The sequence below is a fragment of the Capsicum annuum genome, chromosome 5, assembly GCF_002878395.1.
Source record: "Capsicum annuum cultivar UCD-10X-F1 chromosome 5, UCD10Xv1.1, whole genome shotgun sequence".
Classification (NCBI taxonomy): domain Eukaryota; kingdom Viridiplantae; phylum Streptophyta; class Magnoliopsida; order Solanales; family Solanaceae; genus Capsicum; species Capsicum annuum.
The window spans coordinates 90,781,389-90,794,707 of record NC_061115.1 but is presented as its reverse complement, the minus strand read 5'-3'; positions in this window follow the sequence as shown (position 1 = coordinate 90,794,707).

Sequence of the window (13,319 nt, the reverse complement as noted above, 5' to 3'; positions counted from 1 at the left end):
TTTATTACAAATTATTGTCTACTCTGAACCTAAGATGCAAACTGATGGATGATGCATCTAATCAGACCTTATTGGTCGAAACAAACTTTGTAGGATCCATAGTCACCACCAGGAGACCTATAAGATGGGATGAAATTGAATTTCCTAAAACATGGATCTTAAATTTGCTTATTTCTCCTAATCAAGTCACGGATGATGTGACAAACTATGAGTTATCCCATGTAACTCAAAATCCAGATGGAAGGATTTGTCTTCAATTTGACAATAAATCAACGGTTTATAACCGACATTCTTTTTCTATGCAAAAATTATTGCGTGCTATACATCATATATCTCATATTGAACCAGTTTATGGTCTAGCTAGGAATCACGCATCATCTTTACATACTATTGATTCTGCATCTATAACTGCATCTACACGCTTTGTAGAAAAGATTAAAATCAATCCTAAAATAAATATTGTTCAAGATAGTGATAATATCTCTAATAGGGATAACCCTACTCCTTTTGAAATGGAGTTTGATGTTAACAATGTTTAATATGATTCCACACCAAATTAATTTTAGTCCTGTTTCCCAGGCAAAGAGTAATATTAAAAAAGAATTTTTTAATAAAAATGAAATCAATTTAGAATTTGGTTCTTTGAGACTTATAGTCCAAACGAACTAAATAATATTTCTCAAGAATTTTATAAGATGTATGCATTACATAATCAAATTTTGTGCTTTGTGCCATGGTTTATAACCACATATTTGCCATTATATGTTAAGGTATTAGAAAGATCTTATCAAGATGCGAGTGGTAATATTCTCCAGACTATTTACCCTCCCCAATCACCTTTTGTATTGCCTAAAAATACTGGTATTACTTTTTCTACATTCCAAAAATTCATTGATAATGAAATCGGTACAGTAACTATTGCAGACATAAATAATTTGGGAGAACATATTTCTTCTCTTGATAAAAAACTTGATGAATTGGTTGAGATGGTAAAAAAGCTTAGTGTTAGTCCAAAGCCATCTGATATTGCTTCCACTTCAAAAAGTAAGAAGGAAGACTTGACAACTAGGCCTTGTATTCAGAGACCTCTAGATATTGAGAGATTTTAGATATTGAGGGATTTGAAAATCATCTCCCATAGAAGAATTGGAAAACTTACTTGATAAAAAGTTTTCCGGTTTAAATATCAAACTAATTTGTCTAATGCCTTTGCTGATAACATAGAATCAACTCCAGATACGGGAAATAAAATCTACTCTTAACTTAATAAGCTTGGAGGTATGATTAAGAAGCAACCAGGAAAGAAATATGTTGATATACCACACATGAATTCTAACTATTATCCGCGTCCAACTCCTTAAAATATTCTGATAGAGGAAAGAGATTAGAATCAGACTAATACGTCGTATAGCAGAGATACAATATATGACTGAAACTTGGATGGCTTATCTGAAAGACAATTATCTTTCCTTGTTCATCGAATATTAATGTATTCTACTATAGCAAAAGCTACTGTATCTGTTGAAAATCATAAAATATGTACAGATACAACTATTTGTAAAATAATTGCTGTTGGTTTAATTGGCCAACTTCGTGGCTGGTGGGATAATTTCGTAGATAATGATAAAAGAAATGCTATATTTGAAGCTAGGAATTCCACTGAAGGTGTTGATAACCTAGGAAGAGAATTACCTGCTAATAGAGAAGATGTTGTTTATACTCTTATACTTACCATTATTGAGCACTTTGGAGGTAGATTTACCATTCAATATGAAAATACTCGAACACTCTTATATGGTCTTAGATGTAGGACCTTAGGAGAATTCAGATGGTATAAGAAACCTTTCTAAGCAGGGTCATGGATTTACCCAAAAGTAAGTATACACATTGGAAAGGGAAGTTCATAGATGGTCTTCTTTCTCTATTTGCTGAAAGGGTTAGAAGGAGCTTTGGGTTTTTATGGTGAAATATTCTATGAACAATTTACCTATGGTCAGCAGATAGCAGCCTGTACTCAGCAAGGCTTAGCTTTGTGCAATGAGTTAAAATTGGACAGACAAATTAAGCTTGATAAGCTTAAAGAAAGATCCCAATTAGGAGATTTTTACGAACAATTTAGCATGGATAAACCACCTTCTACTTCTCAAGTAAAGGGTCGAAGATATTCTAAGCCTAATAAACCCTATAAAAAGAATAGATATAGGCATAGGTCCAAAAAATATCGTGAGATTAGAAAGCCCAGTGTAAGTCCACCAGATTTACAAAAAATAGGTATAAGCGCGATCTCGCCAAAATTAAGTGTTACATATGTGGTAAATTTGGGCATATTGCTCCTAACTAAAAGCTATAAAATCTTAAGTCTTTAGGTCTTGCTAATGATATTCATGATCAAGTATATGGTTTGTTATGCACTTCTGGTTCCGAGTTTGATTATAATTGTGATTCTGAATATGAAAATAATGTTGAATTACCTGATTCATCTAATAGTGATAATGCCAATATTTGTGCTGACTGCAATGGTGATAGTTGTGTTTGTGATGAAGTTTTTTTATAAATTGCAATCACAGTTTGAAGATTTAGATTTGAATGTTCAAACCCTCACCGCAGATAGCATTCTTGAGTTATTAAAAGAAGTTTTTGATGAAAAACTTTGTGAAAAAATTATTAATTTTGCTACAAAAAAATCTATTGATAGCGCCCCTAATACTTCTAAAACTGCTGATAACACTCATGTTTCTCGGAGTACAGATAATGATTATTACATGCCTTATTCTTTAGCTGAGGTAATTTTGCTTTAAGTCAATTACCCAGCAAAGATATATCTTTCAATGATTTAAAATTTAAGGTTGAAAACCTGAAAAAAAAGATCATATTTCTGAAGCAAAACCAAATGATTTACTATCATAGGATTACAAAAATTGAGACAGATATTTCTCAAAATAATGTTTTACCAGTTCCAAAGGGAAGGAAAAAATGTCTGACATAGAAGAAGACGATGATATTTTCAAAAACTTCAACGCAAAAAATGATTATTTTTGGGCATGATGCAAATTGTTACAGCTCATAAATGGTATATAAATGGACTATATTAAATAATAATGATTTCTCTGTGACTAATGTTCCCATGATTGATAGTGGTGCTGATGTTAGTTGCATTCAAGACGGTTTGATTCCAACCAGATATTTCCATAAGAATACACATATTGTTAAGTCTGTATCTGGTCATTCTCTTGATATTAATTATAAACTTCCTAATGCATATATTTGCCAAAATAAGGTTTGCATTCCGTATTTCTTCTTTTTGGTAAAAAATCAATTATATCCCCCAATTATACTTGGCACCCCTTTTATAAATATAATTTTTCCTTATACTCATATGATGCTAAAGGATTTACTGCCACTTATAAAAATAAAGAAATATCTTACCCTTTTGTTATAGATCCAGTAACTAGGGATATTAATGTTTAATTATATGAAGCAAAACCATGTGAAATTTTTACAGCTTAAAATGTTTTGCATGAATATTGGTGATACCATGAAATCTGCTAAGGTACAGGAGAAAATAAAAATGATCTCTGAACAAATAATTATTGATATATGTGCTGATCACTCCAATGCTTTTTGGAAACGTAAACAACATATTGTAACTCTTCCATATGAAGAAAATTTATGCGAGCACAAGATCCCAATGAAATAAAGACCCTGCCTAATGAATGCAGAATTAGTCGAATTCTGCAAAAAAGAGATTGATAATCTCTTACAAAAGGGTCTATTAAAACATTCCAAATCTCCATGGTCTTACACTGTATTTTATTTGAATAATGCTGCTGAAAAAGAATATGGTATGTCAAGGTTACTAATTAATTATTAACCTCTTAATAAATGTTTGAAATGGATTAGATACCCTATTCCAAATAAAAAAGATTTATTATTCGGATTATTTGATGCCAATATATTTTCAAAATTTTATTTAAAATATGGTTATTGGGAAATTCAGATATTAAGAGAGCATACTTCTATAACTGTTTTCAATGTCCCATTCGGTCAATTTGAATGGAATGTGATGCCATTTGGATTGAAAAATGCTCCTTCTGAATTTCAGAAGATAATGAATGACATTTTTTATCTATAAATGAATTTTATTATTCTTTATGTTGATGATATTCTTGTATTTTTTAAAAATTATAATTGCATTTTAAACATCTTGAAGTGTTTAAAAATATTGTGATACAAAATGGTTTGGTAATATTTAAACCAAAAATGAGATTATTTTAGACAAGTATTTTAGGGCATAATATTTGTCAAGGGAAGATAGTCCCTATTCAGCGTTCTATTGACTTTGCGGACAAATTTTCTGATGTTATCACTGATAAAACCCAATTGCAAAGATTCTTAGGGAGTTTGAATTTATATCCCCATTTTATGAGATTTTTTCAAGAGATTTAGCTGCCTTATATGATAGATTAAAAAATGGCTTTCAAGGTCCCTGGAATGATAGTTATACAAACCTTGTAAAACGTATTAAGTAGCGTATAAAATCTTTGCCTTTCTTAAATTTAGCTAGCCTTACTTGGAAAAAAATTATTGAAATTGATGTCTCTATTGTTGGTTATGGAGGAATACTTAAACAAGTTAATCCCCATAATAATACTGAAGAATTGATACGATTTCATTCTAGGAAATGGATTGATAGTCAAAACAATTATGCAACGGTTGTACATGAAATGATAACCATTGTTAAATGTGTTCTTGAGTTTTAGGATAATTTATATAATTGAGTTTCAAGATAATTTATATAATTAATTTTTTTTACTATAACTAATGCTCAATCAGTGAAGTATATGTTTGACAAAGATTTTAAACATGATGCTTCAAAATTAATATTTTCAAGGTGGCAAGCTCAATTAGCCCTTTTTGATTTTGTAATTCAATATAAAAGAAATCTATGCATAGTAATTATGGGTCCCACATTCGGGTCCCTATGCCCAGTGAATCTACAGTGTAAATAGTAAAAAGGGTCCCACATCCGAGTCCCTTACATCATGAATTTTTTTTTAGATAGACTTCTTTCTAAACATCTTGTCTTCTTTCTTCTTTTGTTCGCGAAGACTTTCCTCCGTTCTGGCTATGGCTTCTTTATTCAAGACAAAAAAGTACTAAACTTGAATAGGTAGATATATCTCTAAATCTTGATTTATTAAATAAATGGACTATCCCCAAGGTAGATATAAAAACCATTTATGACTATGGTTTATTTGACAAGGTGCTTCATAAGAAAATTATAAAAACAACTAAGTAGTCTATAGCATTAAATGCGAATGAGCAGACTATTAGACTGTTAAATAAATGTGATGTTGAAATGTATAAATGTCATTATAATTTTATACATATAGGAATGGTGCAAATTGCATTTAAATCTTTAACTCTTAAAGGGTTACCAGAGACATTTCTAGCTGCACTTCGGGATGCTAGAAATTTAAATTTCAGACAGTCTCTTATGGGTTCAATTGAATCCACTGTAGCCTATGGCCCAGTATATTTTAACAAATAGCCAAATTTGCAATTATCCTTGATTGATGTGAATATTCTTGATGCGTTAAATTTAAATATAAAAACTTTTCATATCTATGCCAAATATATCTAACTTTTCTTACTTAGTAACTATGAAAGTTCCTAAGCTCTGATACTATTCCTGAATTTTATTGTCTATAGTATCCAAGAGTTCTTGACCATTTAATTTTTTAGTTGTGGGATCTTTGCACATCAGCTTATCCCAGAAGTTATTATAAAATACCCTATAAATACAAGGTATTTGTTCTTTAGTAAATACAAATTCAATATTCCATTTGTGAATCTACGGAATGGAGAATTCAATATAGAAGTACATCTGGTCAATCTTGTCTAAATTGCATACATGATCTGAGTGGTATAACTCAGTCCAAAATGGGGACACCTTTGTCAATCTTTTGTATAGTTTTAGAAATATATCTGGTAATATCTGAACAGTTGGGCCATAATGTGCCCACCAAATAATAAACCAGTTAGGGATTGGTTTATCGAATATCTTCACACAAATCTTTATGAACCATGTATGTTTATGCTTTTTATTATTTTAATATAATGTGTTGAAGAAGGCCTGAATATAGTTCCAATATGTAAAATTGATTTTGGAACCTTTCAGCAACATCTGACTTTCTGCCATAGAGGTTGTACCCCATTCTCCTAGGGTAATGATCTTTTTTATAATAATTTTTGAGATGAAGACAAGATGTTTGGAAAGAAGTCTATCTAAAAAAACTTTCATGATGTAAGGGACCCAGATGTGGGACCTTTTTTACTATTTATGCAGTAGATCCACTGTGCATAGGGATCCAAATATGGGACCCATAAGTGTTGTGCGTAGATTCCTTTTGCTTTTCCTTTTCAATATATAGGACCTTCTTTTGTTAGGGAAGGGCAGAAGAAAATTTTTAATTTTCTTTATTTTCTCTCTCTAAGCAAAGTTTGCTCTTTCCTCTCTCTTGTGTAACATAGTTCAGAGTTTAAATAAAAGGCCTAATATCTATCCTTGTTTACTATTCTGGCCTTGCATCCGGCCAGTCTTAAGGTATTTACTTCTTTAATTTTGACATACTTTAATACTTTCTTCCCCTCTCCAGTCGTGACAATGTCCGGCTAAAAACTTTTCATATCTATGCCGGAGATCTAACTTCTCTTACTTAGTAACTATGAAAGATCTAGACTCTATCAAACTATGAAGAAAAGGGCGTCTCTCTTCACGGTTAGAATCGCTAGATACATGGGATCAACCTAAGTATGTATTAATCTTCTGACAGGCCCCTTGTTCGGGTAAAAGAATTTTCACATGCAGTTATTAAGCTATTTGAAATTCTTTTATATTTCGATTAGTTTCAGACTAGGCTTCCTGATATTAGTTAATAGGTCTAGTTGGCATGGTGGATTACCGCCCACCTGTCTGATCCTGTTAAATGGTATCCCAACGATCCCAATGAAATACATACTTAGTTAAATGAAGACCCCGATGAAATCAAGACCCTACGAAATGAATACAGAGTTAGTCGAATTCTGCAAAAAAAAGATTGATATTCTCTTACAAAAGAGTCTAATAAAACATTCTAAATCTTCATGGTCTTGCACTGCATTTTATGTTAATAATGTTGTTGGAAAAAATGTGGTATACCGAGGTTAGTGATTAATTATAAACCTTTTAACAAATGTTTGAAATGGATTAGATACCCTATTCCAAATAAAAAAGATTTATTGTCCAGATTATTTGATGCCAATATATTTTCTAAATTTGATTTAAATCTGGTTATTGTCAAATTCAGATATTTAGAGAGCATACTTATAGAACTATTTCTAATGTCCCATTCAATCAATTTGAATGGAATATGATTTCTTTTGTATGGAAAAATGTTCCTTCTGAATTTCAGAAGATAATGAATGACAGTTTTAATCCATACATAAATTTTATTATTATTTATATTGATGATATTCTTGTATTTTCTAAAACATTAGAATTGCATTTTAAACATCTTGAAGTGTTTAAAAAGATTGTAATACAAAATGGTTTGGTAATATCTAAACCAAAACTGAGTTTATTTCAGACAAATATTCGATTTTTAGGGCATAATATTTGTCAAGGGAAGATAGTCCCTATTCAGCGTTCTATTGACTTTGCTGACAAATTTCCTGATGTTATCAATGATAAAACCCAATTGCAAAGATTCTTAGGGAGTTTGAATTATATATCCCCATTTTATGAGAATTGGTTAAAAGATTTAGCTCCCTTATATGATAGATTAAAAAAGGGCTTTCAAGGTCCCTGGACTGATAGTCATACAAACCTTGTAAAACGTATTAAGCAACATGTAAAATCTTTGCCTTACTTAACTTTAGCTAACCCTACTTGGCAAAAAATTATTGAAACTGATGCCTCTAATGTTGGTTATGGAGGAATACTTAAACAAATTAATCCCCATAATAATATTGAAGAATTGATATGATTTCATTCTGGGAAATGGACTGATAGTCAAAGAAGTATGCAACGGTTGCACATGAAATGTTACCCATTGTTAAATGTGTTCTTAAGTTTCAGGATGATTTATATAATCAAAATTTTTTGATTAAAACTGATGCTCAATGGGTGAAGTATATGTTTGACAAAGATTTTAAATGTGATGCTTCAAAATTAATATTTGCAAGGTGGCAAGCTCAATTAGCCCCTTTTGATTTTGAAATTCAATATAAAAAAGGAATTGATAATTTCCTGTCTGATTTCTTATCCAAAGAATACTTAAGTGAAAAATGAATTTTTACACTTATTTCCTCTCTGAAAAAATAATAATCACTATTATAAAGGCAATTCCTTTGAACATAGAAATGCATATGCTTATTCTTGAAAAAATCATACATGCAATAATTAAAGATGCATTTGTTGTCTTTAATTGTGAAGAAACTAGAGACGAAATTGATTGGTTTGATATTGATTTATCTGACTATTGATTTATCTGACTAATCTATTATGTGCAGCATGACTACAGATCCATCCTAGCAATTGGCCAGAGAAAAAGGTAGAGGCAGAGGGAGATACTCCTCTTCTGGGGGAAGATTTACCCCCTCATCATCACAGCCTCAGGCATCATATGCTTTATCATCAAATACCTCAGTGATCCGAAGGAGAAATATGAGTTTGATAAATTCCAAGATACCGTAGATAGGTAAATCTTTATCACAATTGATCCATCAAGAAGATATTTTAGAGGATCATCTATTATACGGACAATTTCAGTCATATTTAACTACAAAGCAAGCAGATATGTTTGCTACCATTGCAAAAAAAATGCTGATAGCAAATCATATGAACAACTTGATAATAAAGAGCTGATAGTTCTTGTTGAAAACTCTGAAATTTAGAGACAAAATAATCTGTGAAAGATACTCCAAAAATATTTAATTACTAACCTCTATTTTGCAGGAGAGTCTTATAAGACTCGACCATATTATGAAACAATTCTATCATCCATGGGAAGTGCAGAGATTGAACATTTCCAGGCTTATGATGAAGAACTAGATGTGCATGGGTAAAGTTAGTACGAAAAGTACTAAACTAGAAGAGGTATATATACCTCTAAATCTTGATTTATTAGATAAATGGACTATCCGTAAGGTAGATATAAAAACCATTTATGAATATGGTTTCTTTGATTGGTGCTTCATAAACAAATTATAAAAACTACTAAACAGTCTTTAGCATTAAATGTGGATGAGTAGACTATTAAACTTTTAAATAAACATGATATAGAAATGTATAAACGTCATTAAAATTTTATGCATACAGGAACAGTGAAAATTTCAATTAAACGTTTAACTCTTAAAGGGTTACCAGAGATATTTCTAGTTGCACTTCGGGATGCTAGAAATTTAAATTTCAGACAGTCTCTAATGGGTTCAATTGAATCCACTGTAGCCTATGGTCCAGTATATTTTAACACAACCAAATTGCAATTATCTTTGACTGATGTGAATATTCTTGATGCTTTAGCTTTAACTTTAAATATAAAAACTCATGGTTATAATTATGCCCCTGGTTCTGAGTTAATTTTTCTTTCTTATAGAATTTATTACAAATTATTTTCTACTTTGAACACAAGATGCAAATTGATAAATGATGTATCTAATCATACCTTATTGGTCGAAACAAACTTTGCAAGATCCAAGGTCTCCACCAGGAGACCTATAAGATGGGATGAAATTGAATTTCCTAAAACATGGATCTTAAATTTGGTTATTTCTCTGAATCAAGTCACGAATGATGTGACAAACTCTGAGTTATCCCATGTAACTCAAAATCTATATGGAAGGATTTGTCTTCAATTTGATAATAAATCCACGGTTTATAACCGACATTCCTTTTCTATGCCAAAATTATTGTATGTTATACGTCATATATCTCCTATTAAACTAGTTTATTGTCCAACTAGGAATCGTGCAGCATCTTTATATACTATTGATTCTGCATCTATACCTGCATCTACATGCTTTGTAGAAAAGATTAAAATCAATCCAAAAACAAATATTGTTCAAGAGAGTGATAATATCTCTGATAGGGATAACCGTACTCCTTCTGAAATAGAGTTTGATGTTAACAGTGATTAATATGATTCCACACCAAATTGATTTTAGTCCTGGTTCCCAGGCAAGGAGTTATATTAAAAAAGAATTTTTTAATAAAAAATAGAATCAATTTAGAATTTGGTTCTTTGAGACTTATGTTCCAGACGAACTAAATAATATTTCTCAAGAATTTTATGAGATATGTGCATTACATAATCAAATTGTGTGCTTCATGTCATGGTTTATAACCACATATTTTCCATTATATGTTAAGGGGTTAGAAAGATCTTATCAAGATGTGAGTGGTAATATTCTCCAAATTATTTACCCTCCCCAATCACCTTTTGTATTGCCTAATAATACTGGTATTACTTTTTCTGCATTCCAAAAACTCATTGATAATGAAATCAGTAAAGTAACTGTTGCAGAAATAAATAATCTAATTGCTCAGAATAATTATTTGAGTCGTTATGTGAAAGTTTTGGGAGAACATATTTCTTCTCTTGATAAAAACTTGATGAATTGATTGAGATGGTAAAAAAGCTTAGTGTTAGTCCAAATTCATCTGATATTGCTTCCACTTTGGAAAGTAATAAGAAAACATGACAACTAGGCCTTCAAAGACCTCTAGATATTGAGGGATTTGAAAATTTTTCTCCCATAGATGTCTTGGAAAAATTACTTGATAAAAAGCTTTCTGATTTAAGTATCAAACCCATTGATTTGTCAAATGCCATTGCTGATAGCATAGAATCTACTCCAGATACGGGAAATAAAATCTACTCTGAACTTATTAAGCTCAGAGGTATGATTAGGAAGCAACCGGGTAAGAAATATGTTGATATACCCCGCATGACTTCTGACTATTATTTGCGTCCAACTTCTCAAGATGTTCTGATAGAGGAAAGAGATTGGAATCAGACTAATACGTCGTATATCGGAGATGCAATTTATGAATGGAACATGGATGGATTATCTAAAAGACAATTATCTGTCCTTGTTCATTTAATGTTAATGTATTCTACTATAGTAAAAGCTACTACATCTGCCGAAAATCGTATAATACGTACAGATGCAACTATTTGTAAAATGATTGTTGCTGGTTTTACTGGCCAACTTCGTGGCTGGTGGGATAATTTCTTAGATAATGATAAATGAAATGCTATATTCGAAGCTAGGAATTCAATCGAAGGTGTTGATAACCTAGGAATAACATTACTTGCTAATAGAGAAGATGTTGTTTATACTCTCATGCTTACCATTATTGAGCATTTTTTAGGTAGATTTACAAATCAATATGAAAATATTCGAACACTCTTAAATGGTCTTAGATGTAGGACCTTAGGAAAATTCAGATGGTATAAAGACACCTTTCTAACTAGGGTCATGGATTTACCCGAAAGTAAGTATACACATTGGAAGAAGAAGTTCATAGATGGTCTTCCTCCTCTAATTGCTGAAAAGGTTAGAAAAGAGCTTAGGGGCTCGGGTTCTTTTGGTGAAATATCCTATGAAAATTTTACCTATGGTCAATTGATAGCAGCCTGTACTCAGTAAGGTTTAGCTTTGTGCAATGAGTTAAAATTTTCTAGACAAACTAAGCTTGATAAGCTTAAAGAAAGATCCCAATTAGGAGATTTTTGTGAATAATTTAGTATGGATAAATCAGCTTCTACTTCTCAAGAAAAGGGTTAAAGATATTCTAAGCCTGATAAACCCTATAATAAAAAGAGATCTAGGCATAGGTCCAAAGAAGATCGTGTTCGTAAAGCCTAGTGTAAGTCCACCAGATTTACAAAAAATAGGTCTAAGCGCGATCTCGCCAAAATTAAGTGTTACATATGTGGTAACTTTGGGCATATTGCTCCTAACTGCAAGCACCAAAAGGTTAAGTCTTTAGGTCTTGCTGATGATATTCATGATTAAGTATATGGTTTGTTATACACCTCTGGTTCCGAGTCTGATTATAATTGTGATTCTGAATCTGAAAATAATATTGAATTACCTGATTTATCTGATAGTGATCATGTCAATATTTGTGCTGACTGCAATGGTGATAATTATGTTTGTGACAAAGTTTTTTATAAATTGCAATCACAGTTTGAAGATTTAGATTTGAATGTTCAAACTCTCACTACTGATAGAGTTCTTGAGTTATTAAAAGAAGTTTCTGATGAAAAATTTTGTGAAATAATTATTTATTTTGCTACAAAAAAATCTACTAATAGCGCCCCTAGTACTTCTAAAACTGTTGATAGCATTTATGTAACTCGGAGTACTGATAATAATTATTACATGCCTTATTCTTTAGCTGAGGTAAATAGACGTCTTGCTATAAGTAAATTACTTGGGAAAGATACATCTTTCAATGATTTATTATTAATATCTTTAAGTATTTATTTATTCAATTCTCTCAAACCACTTTCAAAATGACCTACTCCATCAAATTCATGCCCATCCCCCACCCCCACTCTCCACCCCGTCTAAACCCCCCTCCCCACACATGTTTATTTTTAAGTTTTTAATATTTTTTGTAAAAAAAATCTTATCCACCTCACTTTTATCCCTAGTCATCCCTCCCAAAAAAAACAAACAAAAAATTATTTTATTTTTTAAAATATATTCTTTCTCTTTACCCTAGCCCCCCCTTACCATGCCACCACCCACCTCGACCCTTTACACAACCCAAAAGAATTTATATTTTTTATTGTTAGAAACTATTTTTATAATTTTTTTTCTTACTATCCCCCTACCTTGATCCCTGATTTTTTCTAACTTTAAAATTTTTAAATTTTTTTTCTACCCTTAATCTCAATCCCCCTACATCCACCACTCCGCCACCCCACCCACATGGCGCACCCCCTACCTCGCCCCAGCCATCACAATTCCCTATCCTCCCTCTCCATCACAATATTCAATATTTCGCTCGTATTCATTTTTATTATTTTGTATTAGATACAAATAAATTCTGTTAGATAATATCTTTTGTTGTACTGATAAAATATCAAGTGTTAATTTATTTTAGCATATAAGTTATTACTAATATCAAATAATCATATCAAATAATTTAATTTTTAAGTTCAAAATCAACTAATAGCTATTAATTAGTATCTTCATTATCCTAAAGAAAAGAAAATCCTGATTAACTTCAAGCATGTTATCTCTCCAAATAAATTATGCCT